This window comes from Rhineura floridana, chromosome 6 (assembly GCF_030035675.1).
Source record: "Rhineura floridana isolate rRhiFlo1 chromosome 6, rRhiFlo1.hap2, whole genome shotgun sequence".
Taxonomy (NCBI): domain Eukaryota; kingdom Metazoa; phylum Chordata; class Lepidosauria; order Squamata; family Rhineuridae; genus Rhineura; species Rhineura floridana.
This window is the reverse complement of record NC_084485.1, coordinates 3,408,514-3,420,884: the sequence shown is the minus strand read 5'-3', so window position 1 is coordinate 3,420,884 and position 12,371 is coordinate 3,408,514.

Below are 12,371 nucleotides of genomic sequence, written 5' to 3'. Positions count from 1 at the left end.
CACAAGGCACTGAGCTTCCCTGGCCCACCCCATACCACCTGATGCAGTATGCAACAAATGCAAGGCCCACGTGCATGGGAAAGGGAAATGCCATAAAAGAGATGCATCATACACCCTTCATCTTCCAGCACAGCAGCCCGGAACCAGAAAGGGGCGAAGGCGGGTGAGCGAGATCTCATCTGATGCTGCTATAGCTCCAGTGCAAAACTCCACTGAAGTCCACAGAACCCCACATCTGAGAATTAGGTTCACTCAGCCAGCACTTCCCAACAATCCAAATAAGTGGGGTGATTTAACTAGGGCCAGGCCAAAGTCACAAGCAGTCAAGTTCCTAAACTAGACAACTACCTCATTCCACAGCTTGAGAACTCACTAGTCTTACCTGTGAGAGAACGGAGGGAGGGCTCTTCATTATTTGAAGAGCTATGGCTGGGTTGTGAATTAAGGGCGGGGGGTGTTATATCGTAATGGGTAATGGCAGAATTGTCTCCAGCTTTTATGAGTTGGAAATAAGAATCGTCCCTCGAGCTTCCTCTTGTAGTTACTTTCATTTTCCTATGCAGTTTTGTGTTAGGCTGTTCATCAACAGGCACCCTCTTCTTCTGGGCCTGCAAAGTGAGGAACCTTGCCTTGTGTTAAATAAGAACTTCAGCGGGGTGCAGAGGAGTCTGAAGAAAATCTCACTGTATCCATGCAACACACATGCTGAGACTTGGGTTACAGTAGGGCCCTGCTTTTCGGCAGCCTGCTTTGCGGCTAATACGGCGTTTTTCAATTAGAGTAAGACCTCACTCATACGGTGCTTGTTCCACTTTTACAGCATTTTTCGGGCATCGGGCACCATTTTATTGACAGAGTTCTGCTTTTCAGTGGGTTTCGCTTTTAGGCGGGGGTCTGGAACGTAACCCGCCATATGAGTGGGGCCCTACTGTATAGCCCTTTTTGGCTATGTTGCAAGGATTCTTGGAGTGCACCGCTCAGGTATAAACCTGGGCTGGCTTCTGAAGTGCCTCATGCAATAACCCTGCCTTGATAAGCATTTTGAACTTGAACAATTAGTAGGTGAAGCTTTTTCATTATAGCAGGGAGAGTAACACTGCAGAGGAGAATGTCGCCCAGTGGCACCTGCTTTGCTTGCAGAAGGGCACCAGGCAGGCAAAATCTGCCTTAATCACATACATAGCTTAGACCCTGTGTGAGATTTCCAACCTGCCTGGTTTCTGAAGCCAGCCAGCCCCTTCTCTTCCTCACGTCAGTCAGCCCCACTGCAGCAAAAGCCTTCCTATGCCTAGGCCCTGTGTGCAACTTTGCCACCTATTCAACTGAGAACTCTGCTTCAGAGCAGCTAGATTGCTTGTAAGCATTCATGATCAGACCCTTCCCTCTTGGCAATCTGTCAGCATTCTGTACCATCTCAGAAGCTGGGATGGGGTGGGGGAAAATGCAACAGGCTTATCATTTTCTGCCTCAAACCATAAACTAATAAGTCAAAATTCAGTCTAGCTTAGGGTTCCATTTTGGAGAGGGCGTATGTGGTGATATTTGAGAAATAGACACCCCACCCCTTAGAAAATTCTTCATATTGTTTTGCTGCCTTGTGACTGCTCATATGTTACACAACCAAGAGGACTAGCCCCTTGTGCACACGCCTCACTCCTGACCAATAGGAAGAAAAACTGGTTGAATTATCATATAACATTGGCGTTCCCATAACAACCACAAGAGGGCACTCCCACACTCTGTAATTTTCTTTGCCTTGCTGAGCTGGCTAGTTTTATTTTTAAAATAAAAAAATCTGTGCATTAAATTCGAGCTCTTTAAAAACAAATATCTGAATCAATGCTTGTGCCCTCTGGGAACTGTGATAAGAGTGTCTTGTTTAATATGTTTAAAGAATTGAATTGTCTGTTGAAGCAAAGTTGAGTTACACCTCCATTAGGCTGGGTAGCTTGTTTAAGGTTAAATTAATTCAAGCAAAAGTGTTGACTCTGGTGAAAGGGTTGCTGTGGGGGGAGTGAGGAGCAAGGAAGAAGCCAACAAAGAGAAACTCCTGTTGTCAACTTGAAGGATCTTATTACAGGAAGCATATAAAACATGGAAATGGTCTGCCTTCAAGTCAGTCCCGACTTATGGCGACCCTACAAATAGGGTTTTCATGGTGAGCGGTATTCAGAGGGAGTTCACCATTGCCTTCCTCTGAGGCTGAGAGGCAGTGACTGGCCCAAGGTCACCCAGTGAGCTTCATGGCTGTGTGGGGATTCTAACCCTGGTCTCCCAGGTCATAGTCCAACACTCTAACCACTAGGCCACACTGGCTCTAATAGGGTGTCAAATGTCATTTGTCCCATGAAAACAGCATAAAGAAGGGAGGCAACACATGCTTGGTCTGAGGGCGTGCTTCTGATTCAGGTTTCATGTCCAGGTTTTGTGCAGAGAAAGGCAGAGCTTCATTGAGGGTAGGGCTGCAGTTGAGTGGGAGGGCACCTGCTTTGCATGAAAAAAGGTCCCTGGATAAATATCTGAAGCTGAGCAAAAATGGCCTCCCAAAATTCTCCTCCATGTTTGCAGGCAGCAAAAGAATGGGGCACTTTGCCAAATATCCTCTGGGTTTGTGGTACAATTCTCCAGCTATTTGGGGAGAGGGGAAGAGGAAAAGAAAACTTTTTCCCCTGAGAAATTTCAGCCCAAACCCACATTGTTCACACTGAAAATAAGTGTCAGCTCTTCACTGAGACTGCAGTGTCAGTGGGGGTGCAGGCAGGGCTGGAGATTCCTTGGTAATTGCCAGGCCGTAAGTCCTCAGCCGGCAGCTTGGCTATAAATCTGCCAGGCTAGCAAGGAGGAAGCAAGATAAGGGCAGAGGCCGTTCAAAGCTTACGTGCCAAGCCAGAAATCCAGAAGAGACGTCAGTGAAGGTCCGGGTCTGGTTTGCCGAGAGATCAGTCCAAGTCAAGGTTCAGGGGATAGGAAGACACACAGTGGTCACACCTGACATTGTAGTCAGCAACAAGCTGAACCCAAGGTTTGACTTTTAAGGAGCAGGTTTGTCAGCAGGTGTGAGCCATCAGCGTTTTGGCCTTAAGTGGACAGGCCTGCCCCTCCTCTGCCTGACCTTCTGTTGTCTACGTTCTGCAGGTGAGGGGGGAGTATCCTGGTCACTGGCTGCATCTGGCTGAAGGGCTTCAGCTGTGTCTGGGGTGCTCTGCAGCTGAGGGGGAGAAGGAGCTGGGTTCTCAGGAGTTTCCTCCGTTTCTCCTTCTGGGTCTGCTGCTTCTGGGTCTGCTGCTGTTACTCCCGAGTCATCCTCATCTGATGAGTCCTCTGACGGGGCCATGACAATAAGAATATAAGCAGAGCCTGCTGGGCCAGGCCAGTGGCCCATCTAGTCCAGCATCCTGTTCTCACAATGGCCAACCAGCTGCCCACGGGAAGCCCACAAGCAGGTTCTGAGTGCCAGAGCTGTGTCTCCAGCTGTGATTCCCAGCAACTGCCTCCGACAGGGTGCAGAAAGTAATGAAGAGAGGAAAGGCTTGGCTAAGAGAGACAAACTGGAAGTGGAAGGAGCCAAGCTCATTTCTTCATTCAACAACATTACAGCAATATTCCAAAATATTAAAAGTGGAGCCACAGTGGCAGCCCAAATTATCCTATTAGCGGGCCATAAAACTGGGGGAGTGCATTGTGCCAAATATTCTCCAATCGGTCCAGGAAAGCCTGAAGATGAAAATTCTCCAGAAATGTATCCATTTCCCCCCCCCGAGAAAATTTCAACCCAGTTCTATTTGGTAAGACTGGGAAGGAGTCCTTGCTTGAGGCTGTGGAGAGCCAAACAGGATTTGTTTATTTAAAATATTTCTATCCCGCCCTTCTACCCTACAATAGGGCACTCAGGGCGGCTCATGGTAAAGTCATACACAACACAAGCATACACAATAAACATTAAAATAGATAGAAATACATAAAATACAGTTAACAATTCAAGGGGGGTGATATATTATTTTTATTAAAACATTGCGGTCATAGACCCAAAATACAAATGGACATCAACAGTACAGACAAATTTAAAACTTTTAAAATAGGAGATTCCCAATTTACAGTCCGAAGTAATAAAAGCTGCCTTTTCCGTATGATTTGAGCTATAAAAAAGAACTTGGCCACTGTTTTAGTTATGATCTTATTATCAGACATTAGTAATTGGAGAAGCTTCTTATGTGAGCAGCCAGGGAAGGCCTTAAAAATTGGAGATATAAGCCTGGAGCGTAATTCCAAATAATAAGTGCATACAAACAATATGTGTGCAATTGTTTCAGCCTCTCCCTGGGAGCAGGGACACAGCCGCAGCTCTGGAGGAATTCCTCGGAAACGGCCCTCTGTCATCGCAGAGGGGAGACAGTTGAATCTGGCTCTAGAAAATAGAAAACGGTAATGGGGAATTCTCAAATTTTCAAGATACCCTGCAGGTTTTAAAAATGAGAGGGTCAAATCAAAAGAAAGAGGTGAACATGAAGTACATGCACTATAATTTACTTATAATTTACTTGAGATGGACTGGTCTTATATTGGGAGACATTTGTCGACTGACCCAGTCCCGTTACTGAGAGATTAAAAGTTAGCGGTAGATGATCGCTTTCCATCCTAAAATTAACTGAAAAGTTAAGAGTCTGATATATTAAAGAGTGGGAAATCAAGAGATAGTCCACGAAACTACTGCCGCAGTTCGAAATATAGGTGAATTCCGCTGGGGTATCAGCCTGGGAATGCCCATTGATAATTGTCAGATTTAAACTTGCTACCATTTGAATCAAACAAACTCCTGCAAAATTCACCTTTTGATCTTTTGAGTATCTGTCATAATTTGGAATAATATTTTCAGTGTCCATTTCCTCCCAGAGTGGAGATGCAGCTAAAGATTTATTATCGGGACCAATCCTGGCATTAAGATCCCCCATTATAACAAGGGGAGCCTTAGGATGTTGTTTTTCTAGCTCCAAGATGTAGTTTTCCAATTTCAGGGGGGTGATATTAAGAGGAGACTAAAGAGGTAAAACTAAAAAGGGAGGAAAATAAAGTCAGTTACAGGCTCTACATTCAGTCCCTCCCAAAGGCTGTCCAGAACAGGACGGTTTTCAGAAGTCTCTGGAACACCACCGGGGAGAGAGCATAGTGGGTGCCCTGGGGTAGGGTATTCCAAAGCTTGGGGGCCACCGCTGAAAAGGCTCTCTCCCACATGCCTGTCAGTCTAACATCTTTCATTCCAGGGACACAGAGGAGACCAGAGATGGACAACAGTGGGCTGGGTGGCCAATAATCTGACTTGAGATAAGGCAGCTCCCTCGGGTCCTAATATTTCTGGAGGAGGCCATAGCTCAGTGGTAGTAGAGCATCTGCTTTCAATGCAGAACATGAAGATTATTATTATTATTATTTATTTATACATCACCATCAAATGCACATGGCACTGTACATAAAACAAAACAATAAAAACCATTCCCTACCACAATCTGGGCTTCTGCCGGGAGGAAGGGCGGCATATACATCAGTGGTTCATGCTCTGGTAACCTCACGTTTGGACTACTGCAACGCGCTCTACGTAGGGCTACCTCTGAAGACGGTTCGGAAGCTACAGCTAATGCAAAATACGGCGGCCAGACTGCTAACAAGAACGAAGCGGTCTGAGCATATAACACCTGTTTTGGCCCGCTTGCACTGGCTTCCAGTATGCTACCGGGCCAGATTCAAAGTGTTGGTATTAACCTATAAAGCCTTATACGGCGCGGGACCACGATACCTGCAGGAACGCCTCTCCCGTTATGAACCGGCTCGTACACTATGGTCTACTACGAAGGCCCTCCTCCGGGTCCCGACCCATAGGGAGGCCCTGAGGGTAGTAACAAGATCTAGGGCCTTCTCAGTGGTGGCCCCCAAATTGTGGAATAGTCTCCCCGAGGAGGTACACCTGGCGCCGACACTATTATCTTTTTGGCGCCAGGTTAAAACCTTTCTCTTCTCTGAGGCATTTTAATCTAAGTTATTTATGTAAATGTTGTAATTGGTATTTTAGATGATGTACTTTTATATTTGCTATATTGATCTTGTAATTTTATTATTGTATATGTTTCTATGTTTGCCGCCCAGAGAGCTGTTTGCTAGTCAGGCGGGATATAAACTGAATAAAATAAATAAATAATAAATAAATAAATCAAATAATAAATAATAAATCAATAAATCTAAATAAAATAATTGAGGACAACAGAAGAGGCGGAGGGAACAAAAACAGAGGACAATATGCAAGGATTGCAAAGACACAAACTCTAGGCATGTAGATTGTAACAACTAAAAAACCTAAAATGAAAAAAGGAAGTCTTTTAGATAAGGATTAAAAAAGTGAAATTGAAGGAGCAGTCTGCAAGTGCTCTGGAAGGCAATTCCAGGAGTATGGAGCAGCAAGAGAAAATGGACCAAGTCAAGTGAAAGAGCAAACAGCCTTGGTTCAGGAAAGAAGCCCAGAGTTTGAGGAGTGGAGATCCTGAGCAGGTGATCGCGTAAAGCTTTAGAAGTTAAAATGAGAAGGTTGCGCTGAATCCTGAAGCCAATAGGCAGCCAAGGAAGGGACTTCAAAAGTGGACTGATATGGTCAAAATGATCCCAGGCTCAGTCCCTGGCAGCATCTCCAGGTAGGGCTGGAAAGGTTCCCTGCCTGAATCCCTAGAGAGCTGCTGTCAGCATGGGCAGTACTGAGCTGGGTGGATAAGTGGCCTGACTTGATACACGGCAGGTGGCTGTTTCTCTTAAACATTCCATTTTGCTTCTACTTGAAAACCCTTTTTGGAACACTTGCCCGGAACTAAATCTACTTGCAAATAGTTATCCCAGCCCTCTGTTTAGTAACAGCAAACTGGAGAGCCTCCCTAGCTCCAGGGCTGCCAAATGCTCTCTCTCTCTCTCTCTCACACACACACACACACATGTTGGTCCCTGTGCTGTTACCAGCCATTTGATCTGCTGAAATCTTTAGGTGAAGCTTTTCACAGCATGGAGAGAAAGAGGGTTGCCTTCTGCTTTCTGCAATTGACCTCTTGTGGAAAGATGAAAGTGGGGGGATGAAAAAGTGGCCAAGCGGGTGACCTACCTATATGCAGAGTGCCTCACCAGCCCTAGACATGGCAAAGGCTATTCTGGGAAACAGTGTCTCTTTCATTAGGGACGGACTAGAACTGAGATGAATTCGCTCCCTCATATTCATCCTAAATTTTTCTCCAGTGAAAATGTTGATGGCAAAATGGCTTCTCCAGCAGGACGTTTCCCCAGATATTCTTTGAATGTTTGAATGCCAGACAAATATTCACTGATGTACACACAAATAGTTACCACCCCGTGACATTTTATTTCAAAATGTGACAGAATTTGATACTTGATATGTAATCATATTTACTAGCATGGAACCATATTTTATTTTATTTTATTACATTTACAGCTGGTCTTCCTTCCATCCATCCTGGAACCGGAGGCAACAGAGATGTAGTTCTGAGGGCTCTGAAGTGTTCAAATTGGGAGGTCAAACCTGATACTATTTGTGAAAATTGTTCCTTCCTTCTCCTTCACTTTCTGCTAGGGGCAAAGAGTCACGAAAGCGAGCTCACAATCAGTTCATTCCCAAGCTAATGATTTCTGACATCCTAGGGAGGGTGGGCTGGAGGCAGAGGCTTAAAAGGCTGCAGTTTGCTTCCTAGCATTGTTGGAGCAAGTTGCTCACTTGGAGCTCTCCATGGTGCTCTGAGCTGCTGTCCTCTGTGTGCTCTTCCACTGGACCAGAAGAGGGCAGGACACCTGTGGCAAGCATGTCTACAACATGGGCCCATTTGATTGTTCATAACAACAGAGATAAGAGTTCCCAAAGACATCACTGTACTGTGATACGAGAGCAAAGATTTTCCTTCCCCGACTGACATTTTGTGCCCAAATTTCAACCTGCTACTGATGGACCCTGAGGGTTTTCTTGGTGGGTATGTCGGTGTGTTTACAATGAGTATATGTGTGCAGAGCCCACAGAGATATGCCAGCCCCCCCATTTTTTCCATACTTGCTTTTAATGGTTGTATTCTTTTGTAACTTGCTTTGGGTTACTTTTCATGAAAAAAATAAACTAAAATGCAACACATTAACCATAATCATAATCTCATCTGCCATTTTGCTGCTCATTTGCCCTATGATTAAGGATGAGTCGGGGTTATAAAGCAACACAGAACCAGATCTGCGAATGATGGGTCTGGTCACTTTGGGGGATTTTGACTTACAGAGGTAATGGAGCCTCTTGTTCTCCTTATGCAGCCTCTGGGGTCACAGCAGGCAGGGAGGAGGGCATTTGCATTGGGAGGAATATGCTGGGAGAAATTTGGGCTCAGCTCTAGATCCCAGAAATGATCAACCCCCCACCCAGCAGATGCTACTTGCATATATTTTTTTTTAAAAAAACCCACATCAAATGCAAAGCTGCATTTAATGAAAGGTCAGGATTGGCCCTCAGACTAGCTCAGACTGTGTCTGAGAGACAAGTTTCTCTGAATGAGAAGCCAGACCAGATGGGGACTTGTTGGCTTCCTTGTAGCTGCAATAATAAACAATAATAATAATTTAATTTATAAGCTGCCTATCTGGTCGATGGCCACTCTAGGCGACGTACAATTTAGTTGCAATAAATGCATCATAATAAAATACACATAAAATACATATAACAGTAAAACTATAAATAAAGAACAATAACAGTTCAGAGTAATAGGCGATTAGTCCTAAAAAATTAACCCTCCCCGGAAGTCCCAAAGGCCTGTCTGAAGAGCCAGGTCTTCAAGGCTTTGCGGAATACATTCAGGGAAGGGGCATGGCGGAGATCGAACGGGAGGGAGTTCCAGAGAGTGGGGGCCGCCACTGAAAATGCCCTCTCCCTAGTCCCCACCAACCTAGCTGTTTTAGTTGGTGGGACTGAGAGAAGGCCCTGCGTGGCTGATCTGTCGGGCAGCATAATTGGTGGCGGCATAATTGGTGGCGCTGGAGGCAATACTGTCCTCTGGCCATCCAGAGTGGTGGTGCTGGCGGGCATCAGAGAGCAGGACCGCAGCTCCATGCACGGTAGACTCCCACAGTGGTGCAAAGAGTTAAAGTGGCTGCTTCCAGATTCACCAGCTCAAGAAGCTTGGAGAGGCACTGCTAGCGACATAGGACCTCCAGAAGGTGAAGGTCTCGGTGGTGATGATAGAGATATCTCAGAGTGGTTTCAAGCATTAAAGCACCCACAACCAAACTGTCTTGTTTACTTCTCACAGGTTGTCCAGTGATTAACGGTCCATCATGTGTAGGTCTGGCTCCTTCAGACAACCAGGTTTCCCTCCAATGGAATCACTTCCTGACCACTGAGTGCTGAAATCTATCCTCTGTGACATTTCCGTGACACCACGGGGCTTGGAAGGGCTGCAGGGCCCTGATCCTGTAAATGCTTGCATTTGGTCCTCTGTGTGTGCATGTGTGTATTTATTTATTTATTTGCAGGAGCTGGATTTGACATCTCCCAAGGGACAGGGATGATTCTTTCCAAATGTCATCGTGCTGAACTCTTCTTTTGTCCTGTCTACCTGCCCTTTGGCTTGGATATATAAGGGCTCTTGCACCAGAGCAGCAAGAGATAAGGAAGCCCCGGAGATCTATTTGCAAACATCAAAGCAACCCAGGTAAGAGCGGTAAAACTCCCGATGCTGCTGCTGCAGAATTTTCTCTTTCTCCCTGTGCAATGCAGGGGGGGCTGTTTTGGTTTTGCTTTTCAAAGAGAGGTCAAGGGAACAAATGGCAGCTTTTCCTGTGAAAGTCTACATTGACTCAGTTGGGGAAATTGATATTCAAGCCGGCCCTGGAGATCTAACTGGCCACAGCGGCAATGCCCTGGGTTATTTGAGTCATGGTGGCTGAGACAATTTGAAGGTGAATGGTGTAAAAATGAAATGCAATGGAATAAAATAAACATTAGTCAAAAAGTGAGAGAGTGAAGAATGATTCCAAGCAGAAGGGAGTCAAAAAAGTGATGGCGGATTCTTCAAGAGGAAAACTGAATTTTCAGTGCTTTTAGCCACGTTACACATTTATAAAATGTGATTTTAAAAGCAAAAACAAACATCCATTTACATTTGAGTTGGTAGGGGGCTACTGCAAAGCTACATACAGATGATGGATATGCACCAATATTTTACACAGTATTTTAAAAGCAGAGCACTCATGTGATGAGGCTTTGAAATACCAAGCATTGGTAATTTGCTTTCTCCTTCTTAAAATAAATAAATAAGCTGGCTGGTCAACTTTAGATCAACTAAAGAAGACGAGAACAGAACTCTCACCCACAGCTCTTTCAAAGCCTTTTATGAGACATCGCCGGGTGTTTAAAGCTTTGCTTCCAGAATTTCAGAGCCTTTCGGGATCTGAGAGGCTGCAGCTTTTCATGTTGTCGATAAAGCTGTGGAATATTCTGAAGGTACCATTGAAGCCAGGATACAGATAAATGCTTGAATGGGAGAATCCCCATATTTAAATACAACTGACATTTCACACACCACATAGATAGTGATGGCCGGGGAGGGAGAGGGTGTTGCACAGAGTTTCTAGTCCATGGTGAATAATACTCTATAAAACTGGGGTTCCTGATTTTACTTATATCCCCCAAAGTGTTGCCCATTATTCCACAACGTAGCATCTCCAAGGAAGCCAGTAAAGGTTCCTTTCCAGGCTTAGAGCATAACAAGGTGTGCTTTCTTTCAAAATCAACATTTTGGAGTTTCTTATATTTTGAAAAACTCTGTTTGTACACATGCACACGCACAGGATTTTTGGTTTTGCCATTAGTCTGGACATTCTCAACTGCGCACCACCATGGCTAGTGAAGATGAAGGGGAGGACCTTCTCGGGGGGGGTACTACTCTGAAACTCATTGCCTGCTGGCCTCCGTAAAATGACTAGGCCATCAGAAAAGCCTTGACACTCTGCTTACCTTCCGTGTGGCCCATTGGCAAGTGATATCATACACAGCTCTTTGGCTTCTTTGAGTCTGATGGACCTGCTGAAATTGTGCTTTATTTGGGGCTGGATACATATTTATGATTGCTGGTTTTTATTCACGCTGTGGAATATTGGGTGGTATTCAATGCTAGTCCTACTCAGAGTAGACCTACTGAAGTTAATAGACATGGCTAACGGGTTCGTTCATTTCAATGGGTCTGCTCTGAGTAGAACTTCATTGAATACAACCCATTGTCTGTTTTTATATTTTATCGTATTAGCATTGTGATTTACATTTTTCAGAGCTTGGAAAAGTTACTTTTTTCAACTACAACTCCCATCAGCCCCAGCCAGCATGGCTACTGGATTGGGCTGATGGGAGTTGTAGTCCAAAAAAGTAACTTTTCCAAGCTCTGCATTTTATGTATGTAATACTGTATGTATGTTGAGTAGAGATGGGAGAGAAATTTGGTTCAGTTTACACTTAAAGGTGAAACTATCTAATTTACAATTTCTGAAACTGCATGAAGCAAACACAGCCACCCTTCAAAATTCACCCTTCTCCAAATTTTGCAGCCAAGTAAAGTGTGCAGAAATGCATATAGTAGAAATAAAGCATGCACTGAAATGTGTATATTACAACATCCAAAAATACATCATGCTGACAAGACTGCATAAAAAATGTGTATATTGGGGGAAATTCGCACTAAAATGCTGATGAATTTCCATGAGGATTTAATCCCCATCCCCACCCCTGAAAACTGATGTGAAAATGGAGGGAACTGAATTTAAGATTGGAAAAATGAGAAGCCAAAATTGATAGCTTTGTCCATCTCAACTCTTGAGTGACTTATGAAGCTGGCCTACAAAAGTTCGTCAAACAAATAAACAAATACTGTAAATAACCAAAAACAAACAGGAAAGCTGAAATCCTTGCTGTGGACCCTCACTTCTTGGAAGGAGTGCCTCCCATTCAGGGTTCCAGCTTCCAGCTATGCCTTCCTCTGGGAGACAGAGGGACTCAAGCTAATTCATCCCCTCCTTTTCTGTTTTTCTTTTCCAACAGACAGTATTGCATCATTCCTGGAGGCCACTGATCATGCCCAGTCATTGTTGAGCTCTTCTGAGAGATATTTTTTCTCCATTTAAAAAAAAAACGTTGTGCACATCTGCACATTTTGGGGTTCACCTGTGCATGCTGATAACCTCCCTCTTCTTTCTCCCTGACTCAGTCTTGGCTACAGTTCTTTTGGCTCTCAGTCACCTGGCTTTGATACTAGAGAATGATAAAGTGACCCTTGTTTGCTGAAAAGACCCATCCCGCTGATGGAAATTGAGCA